Genomic DNA, 21,734 nt, shown 5'->3' on the forward strand with positions numbered 1-21,734 from the left:
ACTAACAATCGTTTGTGGTATAAATTCAAGAACATGCAGGAACCTGTTCAAGGAACTTTGTATTCTAACCACTGCTTCCTAGTATAATTATTCCTTAATGAAATTTGTTAAAGTATTTCCAACCAATATCTCAATCCATAGTCAGTACTCGAAATAGGAACAGCAATCTACATAAAGACCTAAAATCACTTACCTTGGTCCATAAGTTGTCCAATATTCAGGAACATGCACTTTCAATAAACTGTCAGCAACCATTAACAACTCGGTTTCAGATAAAGCACGGTTTACTTTTTGATACAGAAGTGTCTGATTACACGTGTCTGCATTGACCTGGGACGTCATCAATACGCGGGAAATGCCTATTTTAAGTGTGTCTATGACATCACTACATACACATGGCAAGAAACAAGGAGATACATATGAATAATACAATAACATCCCACACCAAAAATACTGCGGCAAGTTGGGGGATTTAGGGTGAGGGCAAGCTAGTAAAACAAAAACACATTATGATCCCAATACACAAAATGAAGAACAAAAGGAAAAAAGATACAGCATTTTGGTACACCAACAAAAATCTGCAGAAATCGGACACTTCCCTTGAACAATATAGGTCAACCATAAGTGACAACACCAATACCCACAACTAGAACTACGAAAATTGGAATCGGACACTTCCCTTGACCTACACAGGTCAACCTCTGATGACGATACCAAAACATCAACACCTACAACTATGAAAATGGGAATCGGTCATTTCTGGATACCTATATAGGACCACCACAACTACTGATACCGAAAAACCAACACCTACAACTGCAAAAAATAAAACCACAATCCCAAAAATCCACAAATCAAACATCCCTACATAAATTAAATCACATTCAATACTCCATAAATACACAAAACACAACTAGAAAAAAAATTAATTACCACCAGCAAATTCCGGCACTACAAACTAGATCGGCTAGCGCCCCCCCCCCCACCAAACCCACCCACCCATCCACGCACACACACACACACACACACACACACACCCACACCCACACCCACACACACACACACACACACAAACCAACTCAAACACTGTGCCGTAATGACATTCACACACCACAACACCTTTACGTCGAAGGAGACGGGTGGAATCGGATGCTTCCGTTGACCCCTCCTACTCTGTAGATGAATATCGTGATAGAGACTGATAGACCAGCTTAGGTATAAATTCTGCTATATTTCAGTTTTGAGAGCACTTGGTTGCAACAGTCAAGATCGGGTATTCTGTGTATGATAAATTTATTAAAAGTAGCTAACTGTGTTTTATTCTGACAGTGAATCAATTCTGTAAATATTAGCAGTTACTGTAATATATTCACATATTATGACAATCTCCTGACAAATAATGAGGATAATAATTATTATATTCAACTTTATTATGTTATACTTTCTGACATGTTACTTGTCATTTGCGATGGCCAGTGGCTATTTCAGAAGTAGTACATATATATTTGTTCGCTCCAGTAACTATCGAATCTGAAATATCACTGGGGTCTAAAACTGGAGTCATGTACCAGGAACATAGACACAGTTATTCCGTTACCAACTTCCAGTTTACCTGTAATGGTAGCCCGATAACTGCCAGAGGAAAATACCAATCTCTGACAGTGTTTCCATAGTCGCTCGTATTCCTTATGATACCTCTCTCTATATACTATCCGTTCAAGCTAAATTAACATATGAGGCGGTGGCTCAAGGGAACGACCATACTTGTTAATGTCTGTACTGCAGTTCCTATCAGCCACCGGTTGGATATTAACTTTATTTAATTGTTTGTGCTACAAGTAACGAAGTACACAGCTCTTATCAACATATGGCGCGCAGTCTCACAGTTATTCCCATGGCCTATAGAACGCCTTCCAAAATGTCTATCCCTCTCCTTCGTTCGTAGCCAGATATCCGATGAATTGATGGGAAAGAGTATTGCAATCTTCTGTCAACAGATGGCTCGAGGCGCTGTTGACACTAGACAGTTATTGAAATAACTACCTGTATCAGCGGAACGGTTATCGCAGTAACAGTTACTTCTCAGTAACCGGTTATTTCCATCACATTTTTTACCACCTCTAATTGCGAATGTTTGAATTTCACTGTTCACCTTTTCTCGTCAGTCTCGAAGTACGTCACAGAGATCACTGCATGGACAAACTGCTCCTGAGAACACATCACAATCTAAGCCATTTATTCTATGAAGATACACGTAGCGATTTTACCGGACAGGCCAAAAACAACAAGCTCTGATAACTCGGGTATTTAGTTGTTATGAACATTACCTGAAAATTTATAACACTCGTACACCTTGACCAAGCACACTATGGGTGATGTGATCACAAATTCAAAATGAAATCTTGTCCTTATGTACCCATTAAAAATTAAAATGCAGAAACCTCTAACTTAGCTTCCACAGCATCATCACAAGATATTCGTGAACTATTACACTCTTCAAACTCAACTATTATTGTGTTAGAAATGAAGTACCACGCTGATTTACTTGCGAAACAATTTTCTTCATTTACTCTAGCTTGCAGTTTATAAACGCTTAAAAGTTACCTGTCACACAAATTTCCGCTAAACCACGAGCTTGCAGCTGACTACTCACTAGAAGTGGCAAAAAATAACGTAACTGATAGAAATAACCGGTTACTGAAAACCAACGATTACTGCGATAACCGTTCCTCTGATACAGGCAGTTATTTCAATAGCTGTCTAATGTCAACAGTGCCTCGCGCCATCTGTTGACCGAAGGTCGTACTACGCTTTCCCGTCAACTGATCGGAGATCTGGCTAGGAACTAAGGAGAGGGTAGACCATTTGGAAGGCGTTCTATAGGCCATGGGAATAACTGTGAGACTGCGCGCCACCTGTTGATAAGAACTGTGTACTATATCGTGCACCTTCGTTACTTTTAGCACAAACAATTAAATAAAGTTAATGTCCGAGCTGTGGCTGATAGGAGCTGCAGTACAGGCATTAACAAGTACAGACATTCCCTTAAGTCACCGCCTCATATGTCAATTTAGCTTGGACGGGTTGTATAAAGAGAGGTACCATAAGGTATTCGAGCGACTATGGAAATAACTGTCAGAGATCGTTATTTTCCTCTGGCAGTTATCGTTATTGGCTCACAGTTCTCGCTCTCTGGCGTTATCGGGCTACCATTACATGTAACCTGGAAGTTGGTAACGGAATAACTGTGTGTCTGTGTTCCTGATACACTGACTCCAGTCTTAGACCACGGTGATACTACAGAGACGATAGTTACTGGAGCAAACTAATATTTACGTACTTCTTCGGAAATAACAGCTGGCTATCGCGAGTGACAAATAACATGTGAGAAGGCATAACATAATACAGTTGAATGTAAAAATTATTATCCTCATCATTTGTCAGGAAGTTGTCAAAATATGTGAATATATCACAGTAACTGCTAATATTTACAGAATTGATTCGCTGTCAGAATAAAATACAGTTACCTACTTTTAATAAATTTATCATACACAGAATACCCGATCTTGACTGTTGCGACCAAGTGCTGTCAAAACTGAAATATAGCAGAATTTTTACCTATCCTGGTCTATCAGTCTCTGTTACGATATTCATCTAAAGAGTAGAAGCAGGGGTCAATGGAAGCGTCTGATACCTCCCGTCTCCTTCGACGTAAAGGTGTTGTGGTGTGTGAATGTCATTACAGCAAGGTGTTTATGAGTTGGTTTTTGTGTGTGTGTTTGAGGAGGGGGGGGGACTGTCGATCTAGTTTACAGTGCCGGAATTTGCTGGTGGTAATTAATTTTTTTTTCTAGCTGTGATGTTTTGTGTATTTATGGACTATTGACTGTAATTTAATTTATGTAGGGATGATTGATTTGTGGACATTTGGGACTGTGTTTTTATTTTTCGCAGTTGTAGGTGTTGGTTTTTTGGCATCAGTAGCTGTGCTGGACCTATATAAGTCACCGGAAATGACCGAGTCCCATTTTCATAGTTGTGTGTGTTGATGTTTTAGTATCGTCATCTGAGGTTGACCTATGTGGGTCAAGGGAAATGTCCGATTTCAATTTTTGTACTTTTAGTTGTGGGTATTGGTGTTTTGGTATGGTCACCTATGGTTCACCTATAATGTTCAAGGGAAGTGTCCGATTCCTGTAGATTTTTGTTGGTGTAGCAGAATGCTTTAATTTTTTTTCTTTTTGATCTTCATTTTGTGTTTTGGGATCATGACGTGTTTTTTTTACTAGCTTGTCCTCACCCTAAAACCCCCAACTTCCCGCAGTTGTTCCATTGGTTTGATTGTATTTTTGGTGGCACATGTTGTTGTATTATTTATATGTATCCTCGTGTTTGTTGCCATGTGTATGTAGTGATGTCATGGCCACACTTAAAATAGCCATTTGCGGCATATTGATGATGGGTGGAATCAGACAATTCTGTATCAAATAGTATTTCAAACATACCGTAAACCATGCTTTATCTGAAACCAAGTTTTTAATGGTTGCTGAGTTGCTGGCAGTTTACTGAAAATGCATGTTTCTGAATATTGGACCCCTTTTGGACCATGGTAAGTGATTTTATGTCTTTATGTAGATTGCTGTTCCCATGTCTAGTACTGATATTATGTATTGAACTATTGGTTGGAAATAATTGTCACAAATTTCATTAAGGAATAAATATAGAATACAAAGTTCCTTGAACAGGTTCCTACATGATATTCTTGAATTTATACCACAAACGATTTTTATTACATCCTTTTACATGCAAAAAACTTTTGCTACGTTTGAAAAGTTACCACAGAATATGCTCCATTATGAAATAATAGAGTGAAAAAATGTGGAATGCCCTTCCCAACTGAATTTATTATCGAGTTGTAGTCCCAGAAATGTAACACTGTCAACCTTTTCGATCTGCATGTCTTCATATGTTATAAACATGCTGTAGCTGGAGAAATCGAGTGGTTTCCAAATCTGACATAAAACTTGTATTAGCTTACTCACACTTTCCCCAATAGGACTAGCTTTTACAGCATAGGTGTAAACGAATCTGTCACATTACATATATTTTTGTTGTATTACAAGGCTGTACACTTTATTATGTGAACAGCACAAGAAATTGAACTTTAAATTTAACCTACAGTACTCAGTTTACATATTACTTCATACTTAAAAACGCACATTGTTAACATTTTACTTAAACAGTGCTGTGGCGTAGTTCCGTGTACTTTCTGTGGCAGCTGCGAAGATAATATTTCTAATAGCGACCGATAACCTACAAACATATGTTATGAAACACTAATAATCGTTCTAACATCAACTAAAATGTACCCAGAGTTAATAAGTTAAGGTTATGACACGATTCATACGACATTCCTGCCATTTCACACTTCTCGCAGTTATACTGATAACTAAACTGATGGATTCCAACTATGTCGTTATGAAACTGTAGCCCCTCGGAGTATTCGGTATTCGCAAGTGAAAAATAACTTGGCAGTTATCAATAACCGTTAACGATAATGGTTATCAAAGAATAACTGGAACTGTGATAACGGTTACTCCAGAATAACCGTTTGGCCCACCTCTACTACTGACCGAAAGAAACCTGCTACACCAAAGATCTTGCTGCAAGTTAAAGCGCTCTGCCGTGGGCGACGAAAAAAAGGAGTTTGGAAAAACGGGAAAGATGAAATGCGAAAATTAAATTAAGGTAAAATATCTACTCTATCCCTTTGGTAAATCTGTATCGCTATTTTAGTATAACAACTATATAACTTAAAATACCTGTTATTGAAGAAATGCGTTTGAAAATTTCTCGGAATTTTAAATCTTCACTGTACCTTGTGGGAAGCACTGATCTGCACATGGATATAACATCGACGTAATTTTTCTTTGTTACCGGCAGGACGAATATGTACAAACCGTTTGACAGTGAGGTCTTGTTGATTTTCTTTGTTTTCTTGTTATAGTTATGAGTCCAAGTTTTCTTTAAATCGCTTAAAAAATGGACTCTGGAAGACGGAAGGAAGATTTGATTTAACGTTCCATCGACACCAAGGTCATTGAAGACAGTGCAAAGCTCAGACTGTGTTAAGGATGGGGAAGAAACTCAGTCATGCCATTTCAAATGAAACATCCCAACTCTTGCTTGGAGAGATTTAGACAAGTCACGGAAAACCTAAAACTCTATGGTCAGATACTGGTTTACAACATAGTTCTCCCAATTGCGAGTCAAGTGTATTAACCACTACACCGCCTCATTCGGTCTTACCTATCTCACTGGTTTCCTGATCAAATCTCCTTTCGTTGTTGTTGCTGTAATCTTCAGTCCTTAGGCTGGTTTGATGCAGCTCTCCATGCTACTCTATCCTGTGCAAGCTTCTTCATCTCCCAGTACCTAATACAGTCTACATGTTTCTGAATCTGCTTAGTGTATTCATCTCTTGGTCTCCCTCTACGATTTTTACCTTGACGCTGTCCTCCAGTACTAAATTGGCGATCCCCTGATGCCTCAGACCATGTCCTACCAACCTATTCCTTCTTCTGGTCAAGTTGTGCCACATGCTCCTCTTCTTCCTAATTCTATTCAATACCTCCTCTTTAGTTATGTGATCTACCCATCTAATCTTCAGCATTCTTCTATAGCACCACATTTCGAAACCTTCTATTCTCTTCTTGTGTAAACTATTTATCATCCACGTTTCACTTCCATACATGGCTACACTCCATACAAATGCTTTCAGAAACGAGTCCTGACACTTAAAGCTATACTCGACGTTAACAAATTTCTCTTCTCCAGAAACGCTTTCCTTACCATTGACAGTCTACATTTTATATCCTTTCTACTTCGACCATCATTAGTTATTTTGCTCCCCAAATAGAAAAACTCCTTTACTAGTTAAAGTTTCTCATTTCCTAATATAATTCCCCCAGCATCACCGGACTTAATTCGACTATTTTCCATTATCCTCATTTTGCTTTTGTTGATGTTCGTCTTATACCCTCCTTTCAAGACACTGTCCATTCCGTTCAACTGATCTTCCAAGTCCTTTGCTGTCTCTGACAGAAAGACAATGTCATCAGTGAACCTCAAAGTTTTTATTTCTTCTCCGTGGATTTTAATTCCTACTCCGAACTTTTCATTTTTTTTTCTTTACTGCTTGCTCAATATACAAATTGAATAGCATCATAACAAATCACATGATACTGTCAACTGACAACCTTCTCATGGGTTGTTTCAGGAACAATATAAGGTTTGTCACCTCCTTCTTCTCGTATATTCAGCAATAGCATTCCAGTCAGCAGCTCAGTCCACTTTTACCAACTTTTTTAAAATTCTGTAGTGACTGCCAAATGCAATGAGATACATTCAATTTCACTGTGATGAATAAATATGAATTTTAAATCAATGAATTCTTGGTTAGATTTTCCAATGTTTGATTAATTCTAAGTTAGATCTTCCAGTGCTTGATTACTTATAGGATAGATATTTCCTGAATAGCGGACGAGCACATCAGCAAATCTTTTGGGATTTTGTCTTCCATAACAATCGCTAAAATGAGCTTTACCATTGCAGGTAGACACTTCAGCAACCATACAAATAGTTTGCTATCTCATATCTTCCTCGTTTTCCCCGTATTTCTGAACAAAAACAAACCATTGTTAATGGGATCAGTTGCTGTCAACAAAACTTGCTTGAAACAGAAGTTTCAGCTTACAGATGTCCTATAAAAGTTTGGGCTCACTCCATCTCTTGTTTCTTCTCCTCCCGAGCACTGTCTGATTCTAAAAGATAAGCATTACAATTAAGTGTCAGTGCTCCTTTATTGACCTCAGGGGTACTCTAGGCAATGTAGAGAAGTCACTGATTTTTTTGGGATGATGAAAACAGAGACTATAATCCTCTGAAACTGTCTTTCTGTAAATATTGTCTGTATGCACAGATTTGTACAAGGGTGATGTTTTAGTGACAATCTGAGGTACTTCATTATTTTTCCAGTGTGAAAGTAGTAAGACTGAGCCACCGAAAAACTTTCAGCTTGATTCCTCACATCATCCCACCTTTCTGGTCAATTAAATTTCCTTAGATGATGGTTCTTCTGCCTTTTTCACTTGTGTTTTCGAGTGCTCTTTTCTTCATCGCTGTTACCACAACATCTTAACAGATTCCAAATTTATTCAGAAACATGGTCCTGCAGTCTTCAATTCATTCTGTTCTTCACAGGAAGTAGAACATAACAATGAAGTTTTTTTTGGAGTTCACTCATGTGCTGGCTTTTTTAAAGATCATGCTTGAATTACTGAAAATAAAGTCTCTTTTTTTATTCATCTCTAATTTGTAATATCTTTAAAAATGTTCATCCTTTCTGCATGGACATTCTTCTTATGATATTTACTACTGCAGTTGTCTCAACATGGATCTTTCATGTAAGCTCCTGGAACATGGAGTTCCCTGAATGAAATGTAGGATTCTTTGCACTAGTATGTGATTTTGAAAACATTTATATCCCTGAGTTATCAATGTTTTTATATTTTTTATGGCGTTGCTTGTCGTTGAAAGTGTTGCTCCTATGTCTCTAAATTCTGTTCTTTAAAGGGGTGCACATCAGTAATGTCACCTTCATTGGTTGTCTACATTGGGTCTGAAATTTGTTACCATCAGTTGGTTTTAATTGCTTCAAATTAACATTTGCTCATTTTTGTGGCTCTTCATCTGATTCATGACCAAATGTTAGTTGATATTCCAAAATAGAAGGGGAGATATCTGATGGCGAATATGAATCATGATTGTTGTCACTGTCAAGGAAATTACAGGGAAAGTGACTGATATGAGCGGTTTCTCACACAGGAAACATGAAGAATCAAGAGTACATACAGAAGAACAGAAACATATTCTAGTATATTGCGCATTCTATATTTCAAACTTTCCTTACTCTTCAGCTTGACCTTTCTTTTTTAAATGTTTCCACTCTGCATCCATAGAAAATGAAGGAAACAAAAAAGAGAAATAAAGTCTTGAAATTTGATTTCAAAGCTACAGAATTTCAGAAGAATATTGTTATACATACAAGCAAGAGACTGCAATTTCTATAGAACAAATTCCATCACATTTTCCCTCTGGAACTCATAACTAACAAATTAGTACTACAAGAGAGCTCTGAAACCAAACAAACACTCTCGACTTTTTCACTATTTATGATATAAACAGGACAAAACCATAAAGAATGGGGAAAAATATTCATCAAACTTTGTTGCCAATATAAACAGACAACAAATATTTGCCTGTATGAAGTTCAGGTATTACATTTGTGTAGTTCAAGATATCTGCCTCCAAGATTACAGTTATCATATCATTCACAGCTCTCATTAAGGAAGACCTGGGAAATTCAAGATAGCTATTTGTAACAGAGAAATGCTCACTGATATAATATTTGCATATTTGTTGAAGTGAGTATTGTGAATCCTGAGAGATACCTAGTTATAGCAGAGAGAAGAGTAATAATGATGACTCAAACGTGAAAAAGATCGAGTAACCTAGTTATTGTACTAATGTGACGATATTTTTTTAGCAGTTGCAAAGATTCGTTGAAATACAATGAGTAAATGTACAGCAGCTAAAGACATAATGACCACAATAGAGAAAATAAGCTTATTCAAAGCAGCCATCAATATATGAACATGTCAATGGAATAAATATTACAAAAAATACTAAGTTACAAAATATATTATAAGCAAAATAGAGGCCATAGCCTTGGAATAGTTTAATGTGATTTAAGGTATGATATCTCAGCTTAACATTTTATCTGGAAGCATCTATCAGATTTTAAAGAAATTCAAGCACAGCAAGTTTGATCCCATTTCAGCAATGTTATCCTCATTCAAAAAATCTTTCACCCAGAATTTAAATGTATATCAACTTGAATCAAAATGCAGTTTCGAGAATTTTCGGAAGTTGAAAATTCTATGTTTAGGATATTTCGTAGTAAATCGTCGTTTGTGTTTATAAGAACAGTTTTTCGTTCTGATGGGATCTGATGTCAGTTCAAATTAAGCTTTAAGCATCTGAAAGCACTAATAAATTTTATGTTGCCACTTCGTTCTAGCATTTGTGACGGAAAAACGAAAATGAATTTATTATGCTGGAGTTAAGAAATCTTAAAATACTAATAGTTGTGAAGTAATGTAAATATCTATGTGACTATACTCAGAGTTCTCTAAAATTATTGGCACTCCTTGGTAAGGAAAGTAATTGCTGAAGTATAGAATCAGATTCCTTTCACAAAGTTAAAGTATATTTTGCCACTTAACAAAAATTTTGTTTACATTTCCTACCTGCAAAATGATTGCTCAGAGAACATGTTAAAAGAATGTCTATTCATTAACTAATTAGTATCAAAACCCAATAATAGAGAGTTGCAGGATCAGCTACATTTATACTGACTTACCTAATTTCCTTTTCTTGTGAATGCTATAGGCTTCCTTCTTCTGTAGTGTTCAAAAAAAGTACTCGTGTTCAAGCGCCGTGCAAAATACAGACCACAACCTACTCATGCTAGGCTCAGTATAGTTTACATATAAAATGAAGTTTCATTTTTTGAGAGATGTGTGTGCCAATCATCCACCAAATTGAAGTTGACTGTAGTCTCTACTAAATTAGTGGCAAAAGTTTCCTACAAATACTAGACACAATAAAAAAAAAAATCCTTGTGTAGATGGCATATGTCTGTTTTTGTTGCATGACAGCAGACAGGCAAATACATATTAATTAAAACACTGGATGAAAGTGCACTTACCAAGCCAGCTGTCAACTGCAAATCTAGAAACTCATTCGGAATATTGTACGGCCCCTAAACAAAAATAGCTCGTTTTTTGTTCTCTTAGGTTATAATTTAATCACTTAGTCACAGTTTTTGGCCAAATTGGAAATAAGACACGCAGGTAGATTACTGCAATGTGAAACATATATCTCAGGCTACAGCACACATCAGTTTTTTATTTCAGTCATACATCTGTCTTGAGCTTCATTGGCTTTGTAGCTCACAAGTGAACTGTCAAATTCCAGTGTTTCAAGGTCTTGCACTACTAGTACTCTGCAGATGAGTCCCGTCAGCACACCTATGTTTTCTTCCATTCACATGTGTTGGCTTCGCCAACTCATGGTAAAGTGATCAAACTCCAGCCCTAACCTAGGCCTCAGACTCCATTACAGGTCACTGTGGCACTACATCTAGTTTTTTCCATTCATCAAACAACTAAGAAAATCAGTAACCCGCCCTAAAATACATAATAACCAAAAACGTTTAAGTTATTTTGGCACTTTGCATATTAAAACTAAAACAATCAATTAATTTCACCTGCTGAAAAGAATAATTATGTTAAGCGGTTCTTATTGGCTTCCATATACTGCCATCCAATTGCCTGTGACCAGTATCAATAAATTTCAATCAGCACACAATTCAAGAGCCACCAACACCGTATGTGTACTCCAGACAAATTATTGAAATATTAATCTTAATCACCTGTTATACATCAAGTGCATCTTAGGTAATGGTAACAAATGATTAAACTCACCAGACTTATGACATGTAATTTACTTACTGTTACCATGTATCATTATTCATAGTTGTAGATATTTTAACCATAATGAACATCACACACATAAAAATGCTAAACAAAAACCAAAATTTGTTCACATCCTGCAGATATGCATCCATCATTAACATGTACCAACAGGAGCTGATAGTTTGCTGGACACACAACAGAGATGCAACGTGCCCAACAAATACTGGATGTCAGCCTCGAGACACATCTAGTATCACAAGTCGCCCCCACCCTCTTCTGTAGCATATCAAATCTTCAAAAAGTATGGAAATTTGTGGCCAACTTAGTGACCTATGCTTTTGCAAACAGTTGTCAGGAACTGTGTAGCATGAAGGGTGTCCTCAGTACGGTATGTTGGTGTAGGTGTTGCTGCCATCTGTGGTTCGATGAAATTGTGCTTGTCCCTTTTTGTAACGAACGAGATTGGTGCTAAATTGGTAATTGGTCACTGCGTAACAGGTAAGCTGTTTTTAACCCTTTCAAGTGACGCTGTTTTTGGGTTATTGTTGTATACTGCATACAGTTAATGCAGACAATAAGCCCACCAATTTGGGTTTTACATAGCCTAAGGAAATCTTTCCCTGATGTGGTTTTGGCAGTTAGAGTTATTAGTCAATTTTCCATAGATGTGAGACATGGTAAAGGAACTGAAAAGATGGTGGCAAACTATTTTTTGAGGTCAATGAAATTTGTTATACCATTGATTGGCCAAATACGTGTCAGAATAAGCAGCCAACATGCAAACAGATGAGCTTATGTGAGTGGAGACATGTGTATTTTAAGGGAGTAAAAAACTTCATTGTGGTGTAGTACCTCTCAACTACCTCCCACACCTTATCATGTCTGCTACTTTTTTTCGCATGCAAGTGTTTATCAAGGTGTACAAGAACAGTCACTCTGGAGCTAATCCCACAATTAAACTTGTCAAGGACAGCTACATTTGGCCAAGTACTAGGAAAGGCTGTTGATCATGTACTAGATCATGTGTTTCACTTCAGACAGCAAAAGCTACCACTATGTACATTGGCCAGTAGGTGGTTTTTCTGATTCCACACTGCCTTTTTTCATATGTACACATTGAATTTATATGACTACTGCCTCCAGCAGAAGGGCTCTGGTAAGTCCTCAACACCTGTTGGGCTGATATGACTCCAATTATGTACTTTTCTGTAGAAAAACCAGCCAAGACTTTTCTTTCTACATGACCCACTTGGTTTGACTGCCTGATACACATTACAATGGGCCACAGACAACAGTTAATTTCACCAGCATTCCACAAAATGAATAAGTTGTGAGGTTTCCAACACCATCACCCTACATGTTATGAAAATCTTGTACAACACTGTAGCACAGAATATATTTCTCCTAAATATTCTCTCATCAGGTAGAAAAATATGTTATTATCAGATTAATATCTGCCACGTCCTGATTCATGGGACTAGACGATTAAGCTCATTTTTGGTTCATGATCCACTAACCTAACCCTCTCCCCCCGAAAAAATGGCGGGTAGTTTAAATTCCAACATAATAATGTACCACACCATGTTTACCTCTACTAAGCAAAGAACATCATGGGAAGACAGCTCACTTGGGCTGCCTCCACTAACCTGTCACCCGACTGCCACTTCCTCCTATGAACTGGCTCCAAGTTTGAATTTTGGGAGGTAAACAAAGGTCACTTTGGGTTTTTCTACTAAGCTAAGAAAATGGCGCGGAAGAAAGGTCACTTGTACTAACCTCAGTCACTCGACTGCCACCTCCTCCTGAGGATTCGTGGGAAAAGAACTTGGACGTAAGTCCTTATGTAAACTATTTCATGCACATGTGTTCACCACGAGGATCAGTGCCCAACTGACTTAGTACACAGCGCCACCACTAGAGGGCTCTCTCATCCGTTACATAATCCAAGATGGCGGTGGAAAACCCTGTGTTAACCACGAGGTCCAGAGCCCAACTGGCTTAGTACACAGCGCCACCACTAGAGGGCTCTCTCATCCGTTACATAATCCAAGATGGCCCTGTGTTAACCACGAGGTCCACAGCCCAACTGGCTTAGTACACACCACCACTGCCAAAGGGTGCTACTGTGACATCAGCTGATGACGCAACTACCGTTATCCAAGATGCCACAAACAGTAAACAGTGTTTTCACCATGAGGCCTAGTACATATTGGCATCACCAGAGGGCTCTCTCATCCAAGATGGCTACTGTGATGTCAGATGATGACACAAGTAGCATTATGCATGATGCTGGCAAACAGTGTGTTCACCACAAGGTCTACTACATATTACGACCGCCAGAGAGCGCTACTTTGACATCAGCTGCTGATGCGAGTGCCACGACCACCTGGACTCGGAATAAAATAGTGAAAGCCTCCACCATGATATTCAACCGACCCCCATATCCCCCTACCAATCCATGTTGGTGGGCTGATGTGTACTAACATGAAATAACGTGTGCTAACATGCACTAATGTGTACTAATGTGCACAGCATGTGATCTCATCCAAGATGCCCCAGGACGCCCCCCAAACCCTCCACCCCTCCACCCCCCACCCCCTGAGGCCTGAATTTTGAATTTTGGATGGAAGATAGGTCACTTTGGCTACCTCCACTAACCTAACTCGCCTCCCCTCCCCCAGAAAATGGCGGGAAGTTCACATTTAAACAGGATGATGCTACCTCTACTATCCTAAGAAAATTGCAGAAAGTTCACTTGGGCTGCCTCTTCCTAGGGATTGGTGAGAAATGGACTGAGCCCACACTGGGCTGGTGGAGAGAGGGAGGACTGTACTTTATTTATTTTGGACCAATTTATTTAGTGATGGAGTATATTTATCACAGAACACATACTCTGGAATGCTTGGGACCACGCCACACAGCCTACAGACATGCAAACCACTAAGACTCTGCAAACATGCCGGCTAATCGTCAACTGACAAAATCATACACCAGTCTTTATTTAAACGATTTCAGCCACTACATCCACCTCAATATGTAGATTCCAACTGACCTAGTATGCAATGCTGCCACCAGAGGGTGATATCATCCTTCCTGTGACATAATCCAAGATGATGGGGGATAATGGAGGGAAAATGACTTTGGATACAAGTCTTTATTTTGCAGTCAGTCTCACCACCACGAGGTCTAGAGTCCAACAGACCTAGTAAAAGTACTGCCACCAGATCGTGGTGTCCTCCCTCCAGTGATGAACTCCAAGATGATGGTCTGTAGGGGAAAAAGGCGCAGAAATGACTCATCCTGCACTGGGCTGCTGGAGAGAGAAAGGAAGGAGTATACTCTATTTCTTTCGGAATATTTTATTTAGGGATAAAGTATATATATATCACAGTGACACAAAACACTACCCCTGATGTGCTTGGGATCACAATACACAGTCTGCAGACACGCAAACAACTCCTAATTTTCCTAAACAATTCCAGTACAGACATGCAAACTGCTCCTAAATAATGCAGTACACAGATGCACAGACACACTCAGTACTCATAAACTGTCCAAATAACTCATAACACAGCATGCAACAGACAAGCAATCACCCTCCGCCACCCCCCATCCCGTGGAGCACACAGAAGGTTAGAGGCAACCACCAAGAAGTGACGCGGCTGTCAGCTGTCAAGCCACGTACAGATGCCGTAAATCGTGAGACGGTGACATCCCATTCATATATTATACCTTAGAAATTCCTATCTAAATACGTGTTCACCTAGGCGCTACTGATGACGCGACCGGACGTGTAAGTAGTCACAAATGCGAGCAGCCACCGGATGCAGGTGAAAGTTGTCTATATTTCTGAGTATACAGTCACGGTTATACTGATGTCGCAGAACTCCAAGGCGCATCCCCCATATGCGAGATACCTCAGGGCAGCACTTGTATTTACCACTGATAGCAGAATAGCACAGGCTGCTTTCTCCCTAACCGAATATATGAGCTGCGTACCGACCCCAGCTTCACTGACACCTCGCTGAGAAAGGTCCACGTGGCGACTCGCCATCTAAAAGGTTCTCAATGTTATTCTTAAGTCACATGGCTTTGTAAATAATAACAGACAAGTCGACCTCTCGGGAATTGTATAGTGTCCCAGAAATAGTTAACGCTCGCTTTCTTGATGTTTCAGCTTGTATGCACGAACGTTATTGCCCTAACAGAACCTGTTTACGAAAATAGCGCAGAATAACATCGAATGCACTCTTCCCAGCGCTCCTGACATGATAGTCTTCCTGCTCCCAACATATGCAAATGTTCTCACCACATTGTAGAGGCTCCTACATCCCAGACAATGGATGTGAATAAATCGAGCATTATGATTGGATCTTATCGAATTTACCCGCCGAATTACTGATGCTGCTGGTATCGAAGCACCATCAGCCTTTTTTTACTTCTGCAGACGAGACTTTCAGCGGTTATTTTACACTGACCACCATATTGCAGCAATAACTAAAACTCGAAAAGTGCCATACATGTCGTCAAGTACGGAAAGACTCTTACTCAATTACACTGCTCCTCCTCCGATGACAGTAACTTGAATATTGAGCTACAACGACTACATGATAGGATGAACTCCAAGTGGTGTATTTCAGGGGGACAGTGTCACATATATTAACGTTCATAAACGTGTAATAACGTGTACTAGCATGTACTAACGTTCCCTAACGTGTGTTAAATTGCACTCGTTTTCCCTCAGCACAAATGCGTTACTGTTTGTGCTTCATTGCTTGTCCGCTTTTCTATGCACTTTTCCAGACTCGGTGATCACAAGAACACACTTATGGATCACCATAATATTATACCATTTTCGCGGTAACTCTCGATATCAAGCTCTAGGCAGCATCCTGCCGATCGCTCGCGCAGTATAGTTCCGCAGATATAGTCTGAGAATTATTTCTATACAAACCCGCCCTCGGAACAAACACGTTAATGTTTCTGCTTAGAAACTGCTTCCTTGCCTGCTCGCTTTTCTACACACATCTCCAGATTCGGGGATTACAAGAACACACGTATTTCCGCATGGTTTGTCATAATATTATACGATTTTCGCGGTGCTTCTCGATATCAATCACTAGGCATCATCCTACCGATCGCTAGCGCAACAGAATTCCCAAGATATAGACTGGAAATTATTTCTCTACAAACCCCATAGTTCAGCGAGGTCCAGCGTGTTGTAAACTACTGAGTAACTAGAAACAAATACAGGAAACTTATATTTACACTCTCGAATACCGATGTCGGTGATGTAACAGATTCGAAATCATTGCTATAACTTACAGGTCAACTCAAGTCCATCCGATGCCTAGACAACTGGCAAACGTGTCTTCCACACACCACAGTCGATCTTCTCTCAGCTAAATATCGGCATGAAATGCGCAGAAGCAGTCAACCGAACAATTTACATGTGAGGGAATAACAGTCCAGCGCAAACGCACCTCCATACGCAATCTTCTCAAATTTCCACTTGATCGCAGAAGCCGCCCAACACATAGTAAGTATTAGTTCACTACTCTGTCGTCTAGAGGCCGGCGAAGTTAACTCAGATACATTCCTACACTCCAAAACGCCTCTGCATTCGGACGCTTGCTTCTGTTAACGGGTAACATGAATCATTCTCGCACAGGTCACTGGCGCTGCAGGTCGAGCATGCACTGGTACAATCAATCATCCTAAGAAATCGGTCACATATATATTTTATCCCTGTACTTACAACTAAATGTTACGATCGTGGTCTCAATTGAATGGCATTCGACAATGAGCGGAGTATCGAAAATACACCCTGCTGAAGACTGCGGAACTGCAAATGGAAATATCTGTACCTTCCTTACGACTAGACATAGTCATTTCCTTTCCACGAACACACAGTTTATAAGCGTGATGCTCAAATGCGAACATAACATACACCTCTCCCCCAATACTACTAAGTATAATACTTTGTTAATAACTGATTGCCTAAGATACGAAAAAATACTGAGATAAAATTAGCGATGGGTGGACATGTCTCATAAGTTTTTTCTTGCGAGTCCTACCACTGTGTCTTAGAAAGAGAGATGTAATCGCCTAGATCGCAACAACTACTGTATGTTACTGTCACAAGCGGTCTTGGTTCTACAGGTGCACACAAGTATTCATGTTAAAAGCTATACCCACTTTACAAATCTAGGTACGACATTACCTCTGAATGAGGTGGTTCTTCTCTAGACAAATACCGCGACGGTAACAGTAAGAAGGCGTATTATTAGCCCATGACGCAATCTCGTGATAAAGTCATTGAACTTTGAAAGTGATTCGGCTAAGGAACGTGGTATGTAAGCGGTATTTGCGATTCCCTCACTCCGCAGCAGCTAGATAATTCTATAGTATTTGTAGTGCATTCTTTCTTGAGACAATATCAGAGGTTCTGCGACACATCCACTGGGTTATAGGCGATGAATGATTGAGAAGGAACATAAACAGTAGTAGTAGACGATGTGCCGCTTGAGGTCATAAGAAAATGTACACTAGCTTTCCAGATCTCTAGAGTAACGCTATCTGCTAGAAATAATATCAAGGATTTGGAACTGAGTCTTTCCATTCAAGCACATACCTGCGTTGAATCCTATTGACAACTCCTGTAATGATTACAACCACTACTCAATCATATTTATGACACTTCCATATCTCGGAACGAGTCACCTGTCCCTGAGCCTACCTGCTACAGTAAAATTACAGCATGGTTTTAGTCAACCCCTACGCATCTTGCAACTGCTCCCATTTCTACAGCTTCCCGTATGTGACCGTTCCAATTTAAGTCGAAACTGAGTAAAAGTCGGAAATAGACATATACACCATCTTCTGCAACCCATGTAGAAACAGAACGACCTAGGTTACTGCAACAGGACCTTGTTTTGACCATTCGGTGTAAATGCACGCAGTGTGGTAAGTCCCCAAACTAGATACAAGTACTACAGTCCATTCAAATCTATCAGCCCAACAGATAAAAATTACCAACTATAAAAGCTGATATGATTTAGAAGTCATCAAGGCACCGATGCTGGCGCATTGATGCATAGCTGCAGTGTGGTCCAGCGCTGAGAAAGAGACTTCGCAATACTCCGTAGAATAGCGCAGTATGCATCCATCCAAGCATTCCTAACGGTGTATCCGGTCCCTCACCGAATTTACATCTCAAACGGCTGCTGCTACTGCCGCCTATTAAATATATAGGCACTGTAGAGGCCACTTTAATGTTTGATCACCTATGCTCTAGGTGAATGATCATATCCCACACATTATACTAAATCGCATAAGACGCTCCCTCTGGTCCTGTTTAGTTGTTTCAAACACTGTTTTCTAACGAGCTTTTGTACAATGCCAAACATCTCGTATTTTCTGTCACGATTTAGAGGCCTGTGCCACATTCTAAACTGACATTAAGATGTTCTGATCCATGGCCTTTCACAGGAAACTAGACATTGCATGGTGTAAATCATATTCTTACGGTGGATAGCATAACATGCCACACATCAGCTGATTTTAAATGAAAGACTGTTATAACATAAGGAAACTGGAAGAGTTTTATGGTTTTGGCATAGGTTTCCAAACTACAGTCCGAAGGTGATTCACAAGCTCTACATTTAGGCTCGTCTCTCACTCTGCCACTATTTCCTCATATTGCACTCATGTACACGATCAGCGTTTTGGTGCTATCCACCCTAGAAGATGCTATCCATCCACCAAAACTTTTTCCCCAACTCAAACAAGAGGTATCAGTCAATCATTATGTGGTAACCAACAGTATGCCAATGCACGGATGGGATGGAAAGGACAACATCGATGTACTCTAATAATGAGCATCACAGCTGATAGTACAAACAAGTTTAGCAATTTTACAGTAACTCCAACACCAGCCAATGATGTGACAGCATGTCTCCCCCAGTTTCAGTATCATAGCTAAACCACCCCTTCTCTACTTTGCGAGTGTCATTGCAAATGTATATAGATAACTACTCACTACGTCCTTTCAGTGTTAATTCTCAAACACATAAATTGTCAAAGTATACCATACAGCGCTCTACATATTTCTAACACTTCGAGAATAGTGCTTAATTTATGATCTACCTCTCTTCGTATGAGGGTCACAGAGCATAATCACTGTCTTAGGGTAAAATGAGAGAATCGAAGACCTTCCTCGCACTGTCATTGATCAACCTGTCCTGCAGCACCATTACCGAATTAATCTGCAACCAATCAGAAGAAGACCGCTACACTCCACGTCTCATGACTGAGTGGAGCTTTCCGAGTCCTAACCCCTCCAAGTGCACGAGATTTCTCGAGATGCGACCATGTAGAGGAGCTTAGCACTCCTTATCGATGTATAGTAATTGAAAGTGCCATGGTGTAATAGAGACAGTTAAGAAGAGCAAGAAACGATTATCAACTATAGAGTATTGTTATAGAGTCTAGGATTGGTACCTGGAAGGTATTGGTAAGAGAGAGAACATAAACACATCCGCTACTAAGGCTACAACATTCTGCACTTAAAATGGGCCATTATCAAGTGAGATGTTACATCTTTAAGCCTTGTCAACCTAAAATGAGCTGACACATTTATATGCCGTTGTCATTACAATTAAATACATTTCTTGATGCTGTTACATAGTGTGAGCACACATTCCCATATGCCATGAAACAACATAGTCTGTAGATGCACATGTTCACTAGCCCATCAGGCTACCAGTAGCCTGTAAACAGTAATCTGCCGCTGCAGTTTGGTGCATAATATTTTGTGTACCGGGAATGTGAACAATTGTAAAATTAAATTCTTGTAAATAAGGTTTCCATCTGCTTAATCTGTCATGTGTAAATTTAGCGGAAAGTAAAAACTGTATAGCTCTATGATCAGTGTAAACGGTAGTATGTTTTCCATAAAGAAAATGCCTAAATCTGGCAAATGCCCATACAACACATAATGTTTCAAGTTCTGTAACAGAATAATTACGTTCAGCAGGTGACAGAATGCGACTTGCAGAGACGATGTTTTTAATTACTATCTTACCGTCTTCTTCAATTTCCTGAAAAATGTGTACGCGTAAAGCTGTGTTAGAACTGTCAGTGGCAATGGAAAAATTTCTAGTGAGATCTGGGTGTGATAAAAGTGGTGCATTCTACAAGACATGTTTCAGATTAACAAATTGAGACTGTGCTTGGCTATCCCAGGACCAAATAGCGTTTTTACCCGTCAATTGGCATAATCTAGGGCTGTCTAAAGCAGCGTAACGAATAAATTTGCGGAAAAAGTTAATTAAACCCAGAAAGCTGCGTAGTTGTTTCTTTGTCGTTGGAACAGTAATGTCCATAAAGCTTGAAGTTTTTCCGGGTCAGGCGCAATGCCTTCTGCTGAAATTACACGTTCAAGAAATTTTGTAGAAGTTTTGCCAAAGTGCGATTTGCTGAGATTAACTGTGAGTCCTTGTCCACGAAACGTTTGCAACAGTTATTCCAGAATCAAATTGTGTTCAGACCAGTTAGTTTCTGCGATAAGGATGTCGTCTACATATGTTGTGATTCTGTCTTTCAGTTCTGTCGGAAGTATACTATTCAAACCGCGAATAAATGCTGCTGAAGAAATTATTAAACCGAACGGTAATTTGCAAAACTGGTAACAGTCACCAAAACTGAGAAATGGTGTGTATTTTCTGCAGTTCAGATGGAGCTGAATTTGCCAAAATCACGATTTCAAATCTAATGTGGAATAAACAGCAGTACCATGAAATTTCTGTAGAAGTTCTTCTAGTGTTTGTGGGTGATCTGTTTCATTAATAATAATGTCATTGATGTGACGCGAATCAAGTACGAGTCGAAGTGAGCCATCCTTTTTCTTAACAATATGGAGCGGGTTTATGTACGGACTAACTGCGGGTTCAATAATTCCTTGGTCAAGCATAGCTTGCCATTCTTTCTTAACCTCTTCTCTGTGAATATACGGAATGGGATAATGTTTGGCTTTAAATGTGTCGTGCTGTTTAACTTGAAATTCATACATGAAACCGGACATAGTACCAGGGACGTTGTCAAAAACTGGAGCTTACTGTAAAAGAATATTGC

Source organism: Schistocerca gregaria, chromosome 11, assembly GCF_023897955.1.
Source record: "Schistocerca gregaria isolate iqSchGreg1 chromosome 11, iqSchGreg1.2, whole genome shotgun sequence".
Lineage (NCBI taxonomy): Eukaryota > Metazoa > Arthropoda > Insecta > Orthoptera > Acrididae > Schistocerca > Schistocerca gregaria.